General features: G+C 35.6%; 1 long non-coding RNA gene across 1 annotated transcript; it reads left to right on the top strand.

The window, feature by feature from the left end:
• The first annotated feature begins 1,559 nt into the window (after window positions 1-1,559).
• LOC145674830 (uncharacterized) lies at window positions 1,560-19,307 on the top strand. The gene is made up of 3 exons (XR_014129041.1): window positions 1,560-3,062; window positions 15,722-15,860; window positions 18,462-19,307. It is a non-coding gene; the product is annotated as an uncharacterized LOC145674830 (long non-coding RNA).
• Window positions 19,308-20,802: the final 1,495 nt, after the last annotated feature.

Below are 20,802 nucleotides of genomic sequence, written 5' to 3'. Positions count from 1 at the left end.
TACAACTGATGCTAGCACATGGGACCCTCGAGATTCTTTGTTACCCCAGTTTGTGATTTTAAATATACAAACGTTGTATGTCAAATTTTCGAAAGATAATAAGACTTCCCTTGTACTTTTGGTTCATGATGACATGCATGTTGTACATTAAAATCATTTACTTGAATGCTAATTATTGCAGGAATTATAGAACAAAAACAAGCAAAGAGTTGAATTGCTGCCTCACAAGACTCAAATTGTAAGGAGGACTATGAACTTCGGTACCCGATTTTTAAAAGTGATTCCTGATTTGGTGAATAATCGAGCAAGCAATTTTCTTAGCCTTTCATAAGGAACAATATAGCTTTTAGTTTTTAAAAACATCATGCTTTTTTGGAACGTTATGGAAAAAAAAATTTCTTAACGTTTCGTGAGGGACGCTATTCCCTTTAAAATTTTTTTATTTGTTGTATAACCTTGAAGAGCATTACTTTATTTCTCTTTTTTTCAACTATAGCACCTATGTTTTTAGGGTGTTTTGGGATAATGTATATATCCCCGAATTTCCTTAAATGGTTGAGAAAATTGATGGTTGCGGACACTCTGTTTTATTCTACAAATACCAAAGCGGTCTTGAAAAATGATTAAATATATAAAGAAGTTCCTGAAAATTGAATAGCTCCTGCGACCTTCAACGTTTCGGAATTTGTAATCTCCAACTCCGTAATCCCAAGACGTTGGTCATAATTGCTCTAAATTTTTAAAACGAATTATCTGGGAAGTCGGAAAATGTGGCTTGGCCGTATATGCACCCGACGTCCTCTTTCGTTATAGAAAATGTACACCACGCAAAACTGAATATTCTTCGTAAAATAATTGTTTTAGCATAATTTTTATTTCCACACGTGGTTTAACAGAATAAACCGTCGTTAGATGCAAAGGCGCAGGAGAAAATAATTAAAATTAATAACAAATTGGTAACCGACTCATATATTCTCTCATGAGGAAATAGCTACCACACGATATGTAAAAATAAGCAAATTCCTTGTATTGTGGCGAGCTAGCAAAGATACAAGGCAAAATATTATTAAAACAAAAACGAATACATACCATTAAGAAACAAAAACGAATAAAACTCACGAAGAAACAACTAAAGCAACTAGAAGTGAACAGGAAATAAAGGAGAACAAACAGAGTTCATATGGCGGCGTTGTGTCTATGTAACGTCATTCTTGCAGCATTGACTAGACTTAATGTACGTAGTAGCATTTGCCTGAATCCAGATTTAAGGATGGTTTGTGATCATGAATAAAAGTTAAGTTGTTTATTTTTTCCGTGAGCCTATTACAATGACCTGTTTTATATTACTTGGATTTTGTTTAGAATAAACATCAACAAAATGTTCAACATGTCAAAGTAATAGGTGCGGAAAAATAATGTTACTATAATGAAACATTTTTATCTATAAATAGAAACATCCTTAATTTTGAATTCAGGCAATATTCATAATGCTACCACGTATTTAAAGCGTGGCCGATCTGGCAAGGCTGAATGAGCATACACACCACGCCATATGCAATCTCTGTGCGTTCTTCTTTGTGTTCCTGTGTACTTTGCTACTTGCTTTAGTTCTACGCATATGCTTGTTTCTTGCGTTGCTTCTGCAGCGTAGTGGAATGTATACGCTGGTGAAGTCGTCTGCTGTGAATTTTCCTGGGCGCAGCCATATTGGTTACAAACAATCTGTTGCTAGGGTGGTTGTTAAGGCAGTTTCAATGGCGTTTTATGTATCACCTGTGAGTCTTGTGAAAACGAACTTAACATTATGAAAAATAGGCAACATTTTTCACGAATAGTAGTAAATATATTTTCTCTATGAGTAGAGAAGGCCTATATTTATCATAATATGAAATAAAATTACTCTACATTTTAATTACTGCGATCGCCAATTACTTGCTAGACACAAGTGAGTGAGAATCCCAAGCACTTATATGAGCACCCCTTAGTAATAATTTTAGATTGAGTTTAATTAAAATTATTGAAAATAGTTATGCTATATACTTTTGACATTTCTTTTTTTTAGCTTCAGTGCAATTGTTTATTATTGAAGAGAAACTTGATTTTATTTAAAATTAGTGATCAGATATTTGAGCCCAAATCTAGCACAATTTCAGCAAGTTTATCAAAAAGCCGTAAAATCTGAAGATGAGAAACAAGTTCGTCATGGGAAGAAAAAGAACGGCAGAAATGTGTAACCTTTCATCGATTCATATAGTCGGTAAACCATACAGGCAGTCCTATTTTCCGAACTAAGTTAAAAACGGCTTTGGGCTTCTTTTTGTGGCTCCACCCACGGTTTTCTAATCCTTTAACTGCGAGGCATGGTCGGAGCTATGGGGGCCATTATCCCCCCAACTTTTTGACAATTTCACCATCTTTATTTCTGACTTCATGACCATCTTTATTCCTGAAATGAAAGGTCAGAGACCGACCAAAAATCCCCCCCCCCCAGCAGACAATTCCCAACTCCGCTTATGCTGCTAGGTAATTTTCTTTCAAAATATGTAAACAAACACTTTGCATACATTTATACGATATATACGCCATTGAGTCTTGCAACGACTGCACTAGTTTAGTTGAGTTAAAGCTTTGGTGCGTGAAGTATTGAGTTCTATCCACGCATTCTTGCGCTCTGCGTATTTTAAGTTGTGTTTCGTATCTCAACTTCGTTCTTTTTTCTTTTAAAACTTCTGAAATAGTAATTATGAGGATCTAGCATAATTTGACCGAATCTAGCATAATTTCGATCAGGTTTTGGAATAATTCCGAGCTGTCAGTCTGGCAACGCTTATTTGAACCTGCGAGTTTTGAAAACAGAGTGTTAGATATTGGTGGACCATTCTAACTGTTACAATGGTTGTTTATGTTATGTTGACATGTATGAAGAATTGCTGGCAAAGTCTAATAAATACATAAATTAGTAAATGTTAACATGAACAATGCAATGCAAAGTAATGTTAATCTTTATTGCAATATGCTTTTTGCCTGTCATTGCAGAAAGCAATTCCAATGAGAAGCTTGAGGTGGGTATTCGTGCTCTGGAACACCATACCAGATGGAATTAAAAATTACATCATTAAATAGTAGTAATATTAATAATTATGCTATCTAACGTATTTTAATGTTAGGGGTTTTTATTTTTAAGATGAATAAAATTCAAGGAGTAAAAATAACTTCTTTTCGCTGATATAGTAAATGTAAAAACTTACAATAAAGTGTTTAACAAATAAATAAATGGATTATTAAATGAAAACGTAACATACAGGTCAAGATGTAGTTTTACTATACGGATCCACAGGTTGTAAAATGTACAGAAAAATTTGGGGATGGCATTTAGCATCTCCCCCAACTCGTTTCATGGTTTCAGAACCGAGTACTTTGTTTTTTGTCTAAATTGTGATAAAAGTAGAAGTACAAGGGCTCTGGGTGCTTCTAACTCTCTTCGCTAGCTGTCCCTAGCTCAGCTATATTTTCTAAAGTAACTAACACACTGTAAATCTTATATGTGCAAGATTGGGGGAGATACAAAATATCAGCCTTTCGTTGCAATCACTCAACTCTTCCTACGTACTACCAAGAGCAGAACCCTTACCGTAACTTTTTCGGACAATAAATTAGTAAAAGAACCATAATTTTTCAACAATTATTTCGCGTGGTATGTCTGAACTTGACCTGCGTGGAGATTTAACCGTTTAAGGACCGGACATGGATCCACTGGTGCGAATTCTGTAAACTTTTAATTTCTGTCCTTTATCCACCCATAATTAAGTTTCCGTTTTGATTTGTTGAGTACCACTTGCTAACATCCTGTGACGTGATGTTCCCTTTTGGGAACATTGGTATCTCGTGTATGCAGAATTCGCGTCTTCTTAGTTTTACTTTCACAGTACTTTCTTTAAGTAATTAATTAATTACGTTAATCAATTTCATATAGACTACGTTTCTATGACTTTATTACAAACACACACACGCATATATATTAGATATGAGATATTAGATATGAGGGTAAATAGATATTGGATGGCTCGAGTTTTTACGTATGAGTACAGTTGAAAACCTACGAGCTTTTATTTTAGATATGTATTTACTAATCTTTCTATTCACTTGCTCTTTATATATATACATGTATTTAGTAGTTGTTTTGTAAAGTCTATATAGCTAGTATTTGTTTGGAATTCACCAAAAAAGTTTTTCCAATTCGAATACTACACATATGAATTTTGCTGAGCATAAGCTAACAGTCTTTTTACAGGCCTTTGGAAATGCTTATAACCCATGGTACTTTGGAAATCACTTCTGGTGTAATCTCTTTTGACAAAGAAAACACATTTTTCTTGTATTAGATTTGCACAGTATACAGCGTCCTTTTGATGTATCCACAATGTAATGCGTGTCAAAGTTTCGAGCTTCGAGAGGAATATGGATGATGTCATGTTTCCGATGCGAAAGACACATGGTATCTTCCCTCAAAAATTGTAAATGTGTGAGTTCATTGTTTGCATTCAATTCGCAATGCAATTTCCAGGAAGAAACAATCGCTAAATTGAGTGCATTATTGAAAAGATTCCACCACCATTTCTTGGATCTGGGTTTGGGTCTGTATGATGCAAGAAAACAATCCATAACATCAACACCTCCCATTTCTTCATTGTACTTTTGAATAACGAATGGTAGACTAATAATTGGAACCTTTTTTATCTGCACGAGAGTATCTCCTCACTGATCCTACTGACAAGTGTAAAAGACAGTTTGAACCAACAGTTACAACTGCACTGTCATTCGACCTTACAAAGCACACATTGTCATCATTTTGACGTCAAACTTTCCTCTTTCCTTCCTAACAAGTTCTTTCTGTGGAGTCACGGGACAATGTTGAAAACAATTATTTCTTACTGGCCCAATTGCTCGAACAAATTTTCCTCCTAAATCTAAAATAACATCATAAGACGTAAAGAAATTATCGAAAAGGCTTCGTGCTGGTCATTATTTTCAATGATGTGAGAATAACTCTCGTTCCTATTAGAATATTCCCACTAATGTTATCAGCACTATTGTCTTTTCCACCATAGGGGTCCATTGCATAGGGATAACCGTCAGAAGAACATAAAAAACATATTTTGTAACCAAAACAGATTGGTTTTCCTCTAATAAAGGTGTGATGCCCATAGTGCGGAACCATGCTTTCATCAATGCTCAGATATTGGTGAAAGATACCAAACTACTGCAAGTTCTTCTGTAGCTCATCGTATATAGGTCTTATTTTCCCAAATTTGTCACCTTTTTGTAAGTTAGAATTGTCAACAATATCTATTTCTTCTTTGTATTTCTTTGTTCGAAACGGGCTCTGGGCATTACGGATGACACAATTGGTATGCACAAGTCGTCTGCTATACTCCAGTAGGACTTCTCAGAAGGAAGAACAGGATACCCGCTGAGAAGTAATAAACAAAAAGAATTGTAGTAGCTGTTCATATGATGTATTTATATGTGGAGCTCCCTTCTGCTGTGCGTACAAATTAGACATTTGAACAAGGTGTTCAATGTATGACGGGGGCAAAATCTTGAAGAAAATATCTATCGGAGAACTACCGTCAAGATAAGGATGAGAAACCACAAGTTTTTCTGGTGAACTGGAAATGGGATTGAGGCAAGTTTTCGCAACATTTTTCCACTTAGGCACACACTGTTTCCCGCCTCTATCAACTCACCACATACGTAATTAGGCATAAGAGGAACAAATTCGTCTTCATTTATACGCTCCTCGTCTGTTATATCACCTGCTTCATCTGAAGGGAGAATGCAAACATCCATTTCCTCACTAGACACACAGTGTCCAATGTGTCTACTATTTCATCCAGCGTAAGAAATGTCTTTGGCATTTCGCTATTTAGAGAACAAATATTCACACGAACACGCTACGTACCAATGTTCCCAAATGGGAACATTAAAATATATCAGTTGCGCAGTAAAAACAATGGTCACAAACGCACGTTCACTCACACTACAAAAAAGTACACATATTGAGCTCTCAACTGTCCACAATCAGTCTTCCCAGCTTTTATATTACGTCGTAAGCACGCAGTGTTGCAACCTTATGTGAAAAACATGAAAACTTCAATTGTAAAACAATCGAAAGAAACTATTTAAAATACATTGTTGTAAAATTAAGCCAAATAAAACAATTAACAATTCATTCATTTATAATACGAGGGCTATCCAGAAAGTAGATTACGTTTTGGAATAAAAAATCAACAAAGTATAGGAAACAAATTTTATTATATACAGATGAAAGCCACACACAAATACTACTTTTCGACATAGTCACCATTCAAATTAAGGCATTTATCGTAGCGATGTACGAGCTTGGAAATTCCTTCGTCGAAAAATTCGGCCGCCTGCGACTTCAACCACTTCGTTACCTCTTCTTGCAGCTGTTCGTCGTCATCAAAACGCTGCATAGCCAGCCACTTCTTCATTGCTGGGAATAGGTGGAAGTCGCTCGGTGCCAGGTCGGGACTGTACGGCGGATGAGGAAACAACTCCCACTGAAAAGATTCAAGAACTTCACGCGTGACATTTGCCGTGTGGGGCCGGGCGTTGTCGTGAATCAACAAGATCTTAGAGCTCAACATTCCTCTGCGCTTGTTTTGAATTGGTCTTCTGAGGTTTTGCAGAGTTTGGCAATACCTTTGAGCGTTTATTGTAGTGCCTCTTTCCAGGAAGTCCACCAAAATCACACCTTTTCTGTCCCAAAAAACAGTCGCCATCATCTTCCTTGCCGACATTGTTTGCATGCATTTCTTGGGTTTTTGGGGAGAACCTGTGTGCCCCCACTGCATTGATTGCAATTTCGTTTCACAGTTCACGTGTTTCACCCATGTTTCGTCACCAGTAACGATGCGATCGAGTAAAGAGTCACCATCCTTATTGTAGGCGTCCAAAAAGTGCAACGCTGCAGCCATTCGCTGATTTTTGTGGTCCTCTGTCAAGATTTTTGGAATCCATCTTGCACAAAACTTGTGGTAACCAAGCTTTTCGCTGATGATTTCGTGCAACAAACTTCGCGAAATTTGTGGAAAACTCAAAGAAAGTTCCGTTATTGTGAACTTTCGATTTTCACTGACTTTAACATCGACTTTTTCGACAAGTTCGGCAGTCACTTTGCTGGGTCTCCCACTTCGATCTTCGTCGTGAACATTGGTTCGGCCATTTTTAAATCTTATGACCCACTGTCGCACTCCACCTTCAGTGATATTGTTGTCCCCATACACTTCACACAGCTGCCAATAGATTTCTATCGGTTTACAGTTTTTTGCTGTCAGAAACCTTATTACTGCACGCACCTCGCAGCTCGCGGGATTTTCAATTAACGCAGACATTTCAAACCGTCACAGTATCTTAACGGAGCACAGCACGAACCTCTCACTAGCACGGCTAGATGCCGACTGAGCTGCGCAACGCTGTGACCCCAAGATGGCCGCGCTAGCCCCGCCCCTAGCGGACACAGACGAAAACGTAATCTACTTTCTGGATAGCCCTCGTACTATTTAATATCAGGCAGAAATATAAAAAATATACAACGCTAGAACGCTGAGAAGTTGCTGTTCCCAAAAGGGAACAATGGTACGTAAACGGTTAATATACGGATCGATAGTTTAAGTAGTAGTAGGAACGGGTTAGAAGCCCCGCAGGGGTTAGTTACTACTTGCAGATTGACATAAGGAGAGGTCAGTATAAGGACGGTATGGACGTACAACATAAAAACTAGAGTGCGTAAGGGTAAACTTTACTACAAGACACGCCCCAACTGCGTATCGATAAGTAGGACCCTTTGAAAAAATATAGTAGAGTAGGGTAAGGTAGAGTAAGATATAAATAAGTAGGGTAGGGGTTAGCTTAAGGTTAGGTAAGTTTTGATTCATTTTCATAAAATTATTAATGTGTAATTTCTACTTTCTGAGTGAGAGTATCTGCTGGAGCGGGCGTTGTAAATTAACCCGTGCATAAATCACAAACCGGAGTTACCCCTCCGCTTTTTATAAAAATCAGGAAAATTTACAGGAGAAATGAGGTAAGAAATGATAATTTGAAGTTTTTATTTGATGTTTAGGAATTTAAGTTCGGCATGAGAGTTATGTTTAATACGAGAAAAGATATGTGGAAGTTAGTACTATTTGCCGGATGCGGAAGCATTCGCGGAAGGTTTCAGCAGCATGGTAGTTGTAAAATATGGCGAACAGGTGTAATGGATGCTCAAAAATAATGAAGAAAACCTTTTAAATTTTTGTAAAGCCAACGGAGTACTAAAGTTAAGTGAAATGTAATAATTTTTAATACTTTAAGCACTGTGTTTTGTATGTTGCAAAGTCCAAGGGCACCTACAGACTGGATGGGCAACTCTAAACTTAAGCCCTAGTTTGTGCTAGGTGGCCACTGAAAAGCGCGAGTGCTATCTAACTGAGTCAGGGCAGGAGTGCAGCACGTAAACCCGAGTGATAAGGGTGCGCCCGTAGGGAGCAGGCGCATCAGCGATGGGGGTTACGCGCATAAACGATGATAGTAGAATAGCACACTAACAGGTATTTATTCCGAAGTTGGTCGTCGCCTACTTTTTGGCTAAAAGTGTAATAATTGGTTTCTTTCTTTATCAAAGTTTTACATTAATTCACATAATAATGCCGAGTGAGCGTTAGCGAGTGGAGACGGTTAGTGCTCCGCAGAGCACGGTGTTTTCTGTTTTTATTACTGCTAAATGAGAAGACGGGCCTGTGTTCTAGAAGATTGCTGCCTTGTTGGTTATGTCACTTACCATTACAGTAAACAATATAACTTTCTCCAAGTTTATTTATATTAGTATATATCAGGGTTGGCAAAAACCATGGTTTTTATTGAAAAAAAAAACAAAAAAAACTTTTCTAGTTTGGTTTAAACCAGGTTTGTTTGGTTTAAATAATTTGCTCTATATATTCGTATCATATATGGACAGAAATAAGTTTGTTTCATCTTGATGTTATTATGCAACAACCGGGTTATGCTGGAAGGGGTCACATAAGCTTAATGCGGAATAAAAACCGCTTCTCGAGTTACATCCGAGAGAAATTGTCCTCCATTTGAACTCGAAACCAGGACTAATTGGCCACAAATGCGATACGTCTGCCGACTCACTCACGAAGGAATCCTCATAAAAATACGCTGAACTGATCTTTACATGCTTCTTGATATAATTATCAAGAGTAATTTCAGAAGATCAAAAAGATATACAGCTGCACAAGTGAAACTATTATACAGAATTACATATGGACAATTTCAAAGTACTACGGAGTACAGAAGAACTAATTTAGTTCAAGTTAGTTAACAATGACTTTTATTGGTCCAAATTAAAGAAATACAACGACTTAATTTGCATATCAGTAAGAAAAGTGAAGAAAGATACGAATTATTTGAGTCCACTTTGTCTCAGACTCATTTATACATAAATAGCTACCAAAAATACTTCTCATTTCACTAAATGCCTCTCGTGGGGTCTGCATGACCACTCCCCCCACACACAAAGTACGGCATTTCGAAGTATTTTATCAATAGTAAACATTGAAACGAAACAATATTTAGTATTTTTCTTTGATTGCAATTACATAACAATAATAACAACTACAAAAAAATCGCAAACATTTATAAGCTTAAAAAAAAAAGTTGCTTTTGTAGTATAATCTTTTTGAGTAATGAATGGGGAATTTAGGTCTGAATATATATATGGGAGTGAAACGTGATAACCCACAAATGTCTGTTCATCAAGATTTTACAAACACTTAATACTTTTACGAACATTTTTCGTTTTTTGGTTTAAACCAGTTGGTTTTTTTTTTGAAGAAAAAAAACAGCTGGTTTAAACCAGCCAACCCTGGTATATATATAGGATGTAAGAAAATTTAAAGCATCAAACCTACAGAGGTGATTTGTCACATCAGAGCAAAGAAATAGTTCATATGGACCTGTGGTCAAAAGTCCATACTTTCGAAGCTATAGACTGTCGAAGACATAAGAAAATAAACTTTAAAAATCTATAGCTTCAGTGTGGGACCGAGCGCAGTCAAGGAAGACATCACTTAAGAACTAGTATGTGCCCTATTCAAATACCCATGTTTCAGAATTCTGCGGTGCTTGCGTATCAATGGACAGTTTATGAGCACTTCAACTTGTCTGAGTATTCGTCAACTGGCTCTATAAAAATTAATGTGTAAGTGCCGCAAGATTCTGAAATATGGATCTTTGGATAGGGCACGTACTAGCTCTTAAGTAATGTGTTGACTCGGCTGGGATCGGTCTCACAGTAGTGGAACTCTGGACCTCTAAATTTCCTTTTCCCATGTTTTCGGCAGCCTGTAACTATAGACGTTTGATCACGGGTCCATATGAACTTTTTTTTTTCTTTTCATGTGCAGAGTAAGAATTAAATGATAACTTAGCTGCTGGTAGTCGAATTTCGGTTGAAACTACACTTTGCCTTTTCCTGAATTACTATAGTACGGAAGGTATAACGTCGTTGCTTTCCCATGAAAAATTGTTGTGACGTTTATGGGGAGTTGCCAGCTTGGTTACTCGTGGCTCGCTGAGCGCAGTGAATGGTGGCTGGTGATTTGCGATCCTCTTACCACACCCCCAGTGACGAGCAGGTCCAAGTGCGGGAAGCCAACGACGCTATACCTTCTGACCTTTAGTTACCAAGAAAATTGTCAAAAGGTGTTAACCAACTTACTTGGTTACATTAAGCAAAAGGAATAACAGCTGTACAGTTTTGCGGTAAAAATAGCCGTCTCGTCTTTGTAATTGCTCATTGCACTTAATTATTGCCGGCACTTGGGCTGTTATAGACAATTAGTTATTTTAACCCCTCTTCCTTTGTTGCAGGACTCAGTTATTCAGGATAAAGTAACACGTCTCAATTGATCTTTCTTTTCGAGTATCGAAATTCTTATATAATAATAAATTAGCTGCAGTATGGGATATTTCGAAGTAAATTTTTCTGGCCACAGTATGAAACATCCTCAGATATGCTAGTTGTCATTGTCGTGTATGCGATGCACTAACCAATTAAAGTAGTGTCTACTAATTACGGCTCTCGATTAATTTAATCGTGTGGTTGGCGTAATCATAAATATATTCATCTTTATTAAAAATTAGTTGCTATATAGATGTATATGTAGTATATAAGCGAATTTTAAAGGGAAATGTAGACATAGTATCTCCCACAGGATTTTTTTTACAGGGGGGAGTGGGCAGAAGGACCGACATACAAGCAAAGTCACGGATACAAATACCTAGAACCACATAATATTTAATGTAAAAAAACAATTATTACATCTCACTGCTAACTTCACTAACTGTTGTGTGTGAATAAAAAAAATTAGCATATTTTAATACTAATTAGGAAAATCCATTGTTAAAGCAAGTGCTCCCTGCAGCGGGCGGCTATGGTTACAGAATACAGTTTTAGTGTTCTTGATACTTCGTAAGTGAAATCCTCATTTAGTTGGGTGAGGAATCTAGAATACGATAGTGCTATGACATAGAAAACAGTAAGTTTTTGTATTTGTAACCTGTTCTTCTTTCCGAAAGTATATTCTCTTTAGAACAACTTAACTCTGTGCATCAGAAGTGCAGAAGTACAACTCTTATGTAAATTAGGCGCAAATATATATTTATTGAAAATTGAAACTAAAGATTACCATGAAAAAAAGCAATGATAGAACGACAGTGCGAAAAATACGAACTAACCAGTGCTAGATAGCCACTGAAAAGCACGAATATTATTAACAGAGTGAGTACAAGGGCGTAGCAGGATGAGCTTGGTGTGCTTCCGTATGGAGTGGGCATGTCAGCGTCGGTGGATATGAACGTAACCGAGGGTAGTGTAAAAATTTTATATCCCATACAACTATGCCTTATATCTAATATAGCTTTACTTCACTCCTGTGGTTCTGCATCATCACTTTACATAATGCCTTGAGTTCATAATAGCTTCCTTACGGAGTACTATGCATTACGTATTACGTATTTCTACCTATGATAAATATTATAATAGATATAAGATTCCGATATATACTTACATGTAGACTGCTATTGCAAAATGAATCAACATATAAATAACATAAATAATGGTTTGCGCCTTCCATTTCAACTCAGCCAAAAAAAAAAAAAAAAAAATACCATCACCATCTCAGATATTGTTGGAACTTTTTTTTAATAGCAACTAGACATGTTTTTTAAATGACCCCTATTTTTTGTTGTCGGAAAAGATTTTCCCGCCAAGTAATGGGCCATCAAAACGGGAAGTACAATTTACGAATTTTAGAGGACGTGTAAAATGGTAAACTTCGTAGCCTCACCATTCAGCTATGGAGACAGATAGTTATAATTCTTGTTGTGGTATGTATACTTATGACAAAAATTATTGTCGCATGTCTATAAATATGTTGTTGTAGGAATATAATTTGATAACGAATTCGTCCGGTATTTCTTATGATGTAGTATGTAAATAATCGGGAAAGACGATGTATGTGGCGAATTTCACGTCAAAAGAGCAGTAAATAAGAACAATAAAACGAAAATAAAACTTTCTTGTCCACTTAGCAACATTTTGTTTTACTCATTCTAATTTTCGTGTTTGTAATTCTTTTCTTCTGAAATTTACTACGAGTATACATTCCCCGATTATACATGTAGTATCAGTATCAATAGTATCATGCAAAATCATTATAAAATTATATTCTTACAAGAAGATAGTTATAGATATGCGACAATCATTTTGGACATGAGTGTACATAGGGATATAAATAAAATATATTTTATTATAGTTTGGTTTGCGCATGCGTATCTTTTGGTACATAAATTAACAAATGAACGTAAGTTTATCTGAAAAGTCGAAGTTTATGCTTGCTTTCGAGCACTTCCGGTTCGAATTTTAAAATTCTATTTTACGGTTGGTAAGACCTAGTTACTCGCTTCTCGAAAAAAAAATTGTATTGCTTGTGTGTGCAACCGTTTTGTCGCAAAAAATTCGAGAAACCGTCAAATTTTCAAAAATCACCTTTCTCGAAATCACCATAATTTAAAATCCTGAGATGTCAAATTGTTCAACTTTACATGAATAATATACACACCAAATAACATTGTCGACCAATGCTTCATGAATGAACTACAGCCCCTTGAAGTTAGCGAAGTTTCATTAAGTTCAGTATCACCGTTGGCAACACTGAAAAGAATGAAAGTGCAACAATTTGATGATGTATGTGGTTCACATTTTTAAATAAAGAATAAAAGTTTTTCCTGGCTCCTTTTTATTATTTTGATCAAAAAGGCTCTCTGAAATAATATGAGCCTCCCCCTACTCCGTTTTCTTAAACCGATGTAACCTGAGGTGAAAATTACGATTACGAAACAAATTTTAAACTTACTTAAAATGTTTTTCGGAAACAAAGTTTCACTGATTTTTTCCACTCTGAAGTAATTATTTGCTTGCTTAGTGTCTTCTTCGCTAATAGCATGTCACCATGGCAAAATGCTCCAATAGGTGTTGGTGCACTCATAACTCGTAGCACGTTGTCGATAGTCACAAAACACTTATATTCTTTTCTCTTATTCTCTTCTGGAAACCTGTACCCTGTTGAAGGTCCATGTGGAAACAAAGAAAAAAAAATGAAATCTTGGGAGTTTTACGTCCCACGTTTATGCCGGTTAGGCTAAAGGAGACAGTGATTATGAGAAATGAGTGAAATAGTGGAATGAAGAAAGTGGGAGGAAACGGTAGAACTCCGAAAAACCCACCAGCACGGTGTTTGTCCACCACAAAGTCCACACGGCGCGAGCTGGGATCGAACCAAGGACCCTAAGCACCGGAGGTGAACGCTCTACCACTGAGCTGCCGCGCCACCTGGAAACACAAAGAACCCTGTAATTTCATGTAATTTATGATTTATTGATAATATTTCTGCTATCCATCAGTGGTTATCATATATGCATGTAACAAAAGTTCATTTTTGCAGATTTCTTAAATCTACACTTTGAATTGCAGAAGCTCGATTTTGGGGAAAGCATGAAGTTAGTCCATGGTGACCCGTTACTGCCATAAAAGCCAAAAATGACTTCGGTAAATACCAGTTACCGGTCGCACACTTTCCTACTTTTTTTGTTTTGTTTTGTTTTGTTTGTTTAATTGTCGAATTCGGTTTTTGGCAACAAGACGAGAGTAATACCCGGAGTTGGTACTTGCACTATACTCACGAATTTTTCTGCAGGTTTAATACTGTGAATCTGTTTTTCATTTTCCCGGGTTGCCACATTCTTATCCCCCCTCTCCCCAATACGTCGCAGAGACCCTTACCACGGCCGGTTTCACTGAAAAGCCACTGCTTTATCAGACCTGTCTGCATCTTGGACATCTGAAAGCAATTTTTAAAGTGGAATGCAGCACCATCAGAAATCACTTAAACGGTTTATTAAATTGTAGACACTTATTTTCACGTGTTCGAACCTTTTTCTATAACGTATATTATCGCTTTTCTTCGAGTATTTTTAGAATCTTATTTATGGCTATGAGTACGAGCCGAATCGTGTGTTTTGTCATCGCTTATTACGGCAAAACTGTCAGTTGTTTCATAATAATATATCACTCCCGTAAAGGACATTTGCTCGTTTCTCCAGTGATCATTCTGAACTTCCCTTTGCAGAATAACAGTCCAATTTAAGCGAAGTCCGCATGCAGTAAAATAGAATTTGTACCTTGAAATTTTACACGATGCTTTGCGGAAACATTTTTTTACACTTTCATTGTTTTCATTGTTGCCAATTGTGACTTCAAAGTTAAAGAAAGTTCGCTAACTTAAAAAGGCTGTAGTTCATTCATGAAGCATTGGTCGAGAATGCTATTTGGTGTTTATTATTCATGTACAGTTGAACCATCTGACAAAATTTAAGAATTTTAAATTGTGACGTTTTCGAGAAAATGACGATTTTTGAAAATTTGACGATTTCTCGAATTTTTTGCGATAAAACGGTTGCACACAGAAGCGATACTTTTTTTTGGGGGGGGGAAGCGGGTAACTAGGTCTTACCAACCTTGAAAACGGAATTTAAAATTCGAACCGGAAGTGCTCGAAAGAAAGCATAAACTTCGACTTTTCACATAAACTTACGTTCATTTGTTAATTTATGCGTTCATTTGTACGCATACGCAAACCAAACTATAATAAAATATAGTTTATTCATATCCCTATGTACATACCCAACAAGAATTATAACTCTACATGTCTCCATTGCTGAATTGTGAGGCTCCGAATTTGACCATTTTCCACGTTTTCTACAATTCATGAATTGTACTCCTCGTCCTTGATGGCCCAGTACTTGGTGGGAATTTTTTTTTTCCGAAAAAAAATACGGGTCCCTTAAAAACATGCCTAGTTCCTATTAAAAAAAGTTTGAACAATATCTGAGATGGTGATGGTACAATTTTATTTTTTATTTATTTATTTATTTTTGCCTCAATTGAAATAGAAGGCACCAGATATCTAATTTAAGTTAAAGACAATGTACGTTTCTCATTAATTTTTAGTTGCTATAAAGATGTGACTTAAAATTTGTAAAATACTGTACATATTTTAATTTTTTGCATTTTCTTTTTCTATAATAGATTATTAAAACACATGGTACAAAACATAAGAAATGTTTATTAAGTACTGACCTGTTCCGAGAGATCAGAAAAGATTAATACGAGCTGGTTTTGGAATGAAAATGGTGTTCTTTATGCTATGTATTGGGTAGTTCAGGAAGTGAGTATTTATTGAATGTTTTATTATTATTATTATTCGATATGCCCATTAAACCATATAGTTGAGACTCTGTTGTATTGATAGAAAGTTGAGACACTATAATATTAATAATTTTTCGTAGAAATAGGCACTAACTATACATTTAAATAGGAAGAATGTGTCAAATAAAATTTACTGTAGGCAGCCAATGACACCCCAAAATAAACAAACTTCTGTTCTTTACAATATATCAAACGTAAAGAAACGACATTGCTTGATTTGGCGCTTTATTGATGCATTTCGAAGGAAAAAAGAGAAGCAGGACACGAGGCAATGCTTCGAGAAGACGAGAAGAAAACTCCCGACGAGAGCTCACGTCGTGGTTCGGATTCCACGTTAATCAGTAGGTTCACGTTTTGTATAGCCTCGCTGTTCACGGGACGTTAAACTCAAATTCAACTTAACTGAAAGAAGAAAATGGATTCAAGCTGATGAAAGAATTCGCCGTACAGAATTTTGAAACTGTTGACATTGCAGAATAATGCTGGATTTGGTCCATAATTCTGTCGTGGAATGTTAATGTCATGGTAATTGTAACATAAGACAAAGTAAATTATTCAATAGGTATATTAGATTTCACTGTTGTTTCCTTTCCAATTATCTGTGTTTCAAATACGTAGTAATAAGTAATAATGCAGTGTTATGAATTGCTATGAAGTTATGAATATCCTTTACTTAGAGATATTGTAAAGATAACTTCACAGAAGTTTACTTTGGGGTGTTGTAGGATGCCTACAGCAAATTTTATTTTAGCCCAATATAGATTCATGCTGAAAAAAATTTCTGCTGGTCATTGTCTCCGATTTTCCTGAAATTAGGATATATCATTCTAAAAACAAAATAATTAGACCCATTTTTTCTGCATTATACAAAAAAAAATATTAGAACTAAATTAAGCATTTGTTGCAACTGAGACTTTCAGTGACTGTTTGCCATGGCATTTTAAAGAAAATGTGGATCAAATTTAACCTTTCCGAACTTCTTAATTTTAGGTTGTGCAGTTATTTTTTGAGTTTTAGTGATATTAATGCCTATTTTTAAGGCTTTTAGTACGTAATCATCCGGTTTCTATTTTTGAAGTACATTATAACCCATTTAAGTAGATTAACCTATTTAGATATACGGCTTTGCGTCCAAACGTCCTGCTCCGGTATCACAGGGTGGTATAGGAGCAGAGGGCTAGTGTTATTTATCACTAGCCTTTAAGATATATATATATATAAGTGAGCATAGTGAGAAGGACCACATATACTTCTACCTTATTAATTTATACAGTATGGCGCTAAATTCGGTGTACAAAAGCAGAGGGGTGATTCCTGAGAGTAAAAAAAAAAAAATTCCAATAAACATAGGGCGAAAACCCCATTGTTTATGTGTTATAGGCTGCTGAAATCATGAAAAAATGAACTTTAAAGGTTCATAGCTCCAAAACTATGGGATCTACCTTGGTCCGGTCAAGATTTCGCTTAGAACCTAGTATTGTTCCCTATCCAAAAATTCGTGTTTCAGAATCCTGAGGTGCTTCCACAACAATGTTTATAGAGGGAGTTTTACTACGGGCCTATGATATAAAGTACTCTCGAAATACCTCCATAAAAATTATTGCGTGAGTACCTTAGGATTCTAAAACATGTATTTTTGGATAGAACACATATTAGTTCCTAAGTGAAGTCTTGACCCGACTTTGGTAGATCCCATAGTTTTGGAGCTATGGACCTTTAGAATTGATTTTTTCATGTTTTCGGCAGCCTATAACACGTGAACGATGGCCTTTACGCCCTAAGTTTATTGGAACTTTTTTGTTTGTTTTACTCTCAGGAAACACTCCTCTGCTTTTGTACAACGAATTTAGCGCCATACTGTAGGTATCATTAAAAAAAATGTAAACATTAAGCTAGGCTTAATCTGCACTTTTTAAAAAAGTGTATATCTCTATTACTTTATGGCAGGCATGCATATAGCGGAGTTGGGATTTGGGCGCCAGAGTCCAGCGGGCAAGCTCTGTATCGGTTTTCTACATTATTTATTTACAAAAAAATGAACAAAAATTCAGAATAAATTAAATCTTTTAAGTTTTTTTTTTTTCTTTTTAACTCTTTTTAAAGCGAGCGTATCTTCTTTGTCTTTTAAGTCGAAGCAGGAAATATATACCACCGAACGATTTCTGTGTATGAACCCTGTCAAACTCGTAACCCAGCTGAGTTACTTTCCTTCCTTCGCTCAGTAATACTCATGCATCTACAGTTTCCATTTTCATCCTAAGTTAAGTTTATTGTGTTCTGTAATATCATTATTTTAAGTTTGGATCATAGTTTCAATTCTATATCTACACTATAACTTTATTCAGTGTACCAAATTTGAGTGATAGTTATTAAGATATTTAGTATATAACTTCCAAAAGTATAGGAAACAATGTTTTAGTATTTTGGATAGCCTGAGGTAAGATAAAAAAACGCACAAAACGCTTCGTTTGACTTAACCTTGATTCTGAGATATCTTTCGTTTTTAAATTTTGCCACATATGCTACAAATAGTAATTTTACAACAATTGCTTTATTTTAGGAGTCCACTGTGTTTGGAGGCTATCAACTGAGATGATTTCAAGGTACGCCGCACACAGGTACTACATAGACGGTACCAAATTTGACCGTAAGTAAAGATGAATCCCAGAAAAAGAAAGAAAGTGTTGTGACTCACCTAGCATTTCAAAGTATCTTCCTATGTGATGAACTATCATCAGCCTCCCATCATTAGCGCGCGGCTTGCTCAATTTGCAGATTCGACGAAAAACGTTTTATATATAGAGAGTTTGGCATAGAGACATTTAGTATAGGAAGCCCAAAATTCGTAGCGTCAACATAACACCAATTTAAAAATATAGACTGGAGATCTAATTAATTCTTATTGACTGTGATTTTTTTTTATTGGCGTAGCTCGCTTCGTGTGATGTGTATGGTACTCATTTAAGCTAAATTGCGTGCATATTATGCTGTTTTAATTTATGGCAGTTAAATATACACTTCAGATTCTAAAGTAATGTATAATATACCTACTTCGTATCGTTAAATATATTCTTAGATGAAGGTGACAGAGAACTTTTCAAGAAATAGTTTAATTTATTTTGTGTGTGTTGAGGGGAGGGGGACGTAAGTAAACGCTTGATTCTGCTGCTTGGTTTTCGGTGATTGGTACAGTCATCTTCTGAACTACAATACTAGGGTGTGGGAAAGAGTTTGTAAGATGCAACTCTGTTCAAACTTTTCTTACAAAGAAAGTTTTTTTTTATGTTAAATAAAACTTGTTAAAATTGATGAGGTATGCAATTAGTAGACTTAAATTAATATAGACTTTTTGTTTATGTATTCACATTAAATATATTGTGTACTACAAATGTATACTTAATGTAAAATTTAATAAGTTATTACTGTAATTATTCTCAATAAATCTACAGGATTTTATTTTATGTATTGTCTGTTAAAGGTTCATTCCTTTATTTGGCTTTCGGTTTGTTATGTAATCATAAGCAATGTAGGATGGTGGAATTTAGATCATTTTAAGGATAATTTCTTTATTATATACGATAACTCAAAGAAATAATCGATTGTATATCGCATTAAATATTTACATGATATAAAATAAGTTATTTTCCCCATTTATCATGTATAAATCTTACCACCAGTGGGGTTCTGTAGTATAGACACTGGTTGCCCAAGTACTTCACAAGTTGCGGTATAGTCAATGCGGTCTGGTTGCTTAAGCACTGACTTAAGCAGTGGTAGAATGAATGACTATTCGGAAACAGTGAGTAGCCTAGTGGTTAATGCATCGACACGGTAAGTTGAAGTTACAGGTTCAAATCTTAGTCCAGTCTTGCATTTTCTTTCCTTTTGTAATTATGTACTTTAGCTTAGTAGACCTGATTTCTTTATACTCGAGTTATTTCATCATGACTCAACACAAAGACGACATGAACCACTCACATGTTGATAACTGGGATGTCTTCCTTGTGCTCTGTCATTTGTTCTACGCACTACAATAGCTGTTTTAGTGTTGTGTAAAACATACAACGAAGAGCACAATTAAGACACCTCGACTGTGGACATCTGAGTGGTCCACGTCGTCCTTGTGTTAAGAGTCATGGTGCAATAAAATGGTTTCATGGTGATATGATCACGTTTTATAGTGATTCTTTATAAGAAAAACTCATTATATACACGTGTTTGTAAGTTTCGTATATTTTTAATACTTCTGTAAGAAACTGTACTATAGCTTTTTTTTTAGTTCCATTAAGAATACTTTTCACAAAATGCATGTGATTTGTTCCGATTGTTATTGTTCCTTCATATTTTTAAATGAATATTGGCATAGATATAGAATGTGTGTCCGAGATAATTTAGTTTTCTCCACTTGTACTGCACAGTGCCCCCTGTGGTGTCGCCTTGTAATATTAAGGAATCCCGGGTACATGACAAAATATTTAGAAAATATTTTCTGTACATGATAGAAAATATTCAGAGAATATAAGGTAGACAAATCAAAAGCATTTTCAAATTACTTTTCTTGGTGTTTTGTAGTAGTAGCAAATGTTAAGAAAATATTAAACTAGTTTCAGACGAATTTATGCTAACAAAGAAAATATTTACGATTTATTTTTCAAATAGCAATTGATATGTTTTTGATTTGATATTGTATGTAGTTTCAGAACGTACTTAAAGTATTTTCTAACATTTTCTGGTTTTCGCAGAGAAATATTTTAAATTCTTTGTGAATATTTTTCCGTCATTACCACCATAACACCTACAGTTTGAAATACATTTCTTTCTTCAACCTATAAGTTAGAATACTAAAATTTATTTCAACAAATTTATGTGATGATAGAAGTTTCCGTGTGTTCTAAACCGGT

Source organism: Thermobia domestica, chromosome 18 (genome assembly GCF_964235325.1).
Source record: "Thermobia domestica chromosome 18, izTheDome1.hap1.1, whole genome shotgun sequence".
In the NCBI taxonomy this organism is placed as follows: Eukaryota; Metazoa; Arthropoda; class Insecta; order Zygentoma; family Lepismatidae; genus Thermobia; species Thermobia domestica.
The sequence above is the reverse complement of the archived record's forward strand: the minus strand, read 5'-3'. Positions and strand labels throughout refer to the sequence as shown.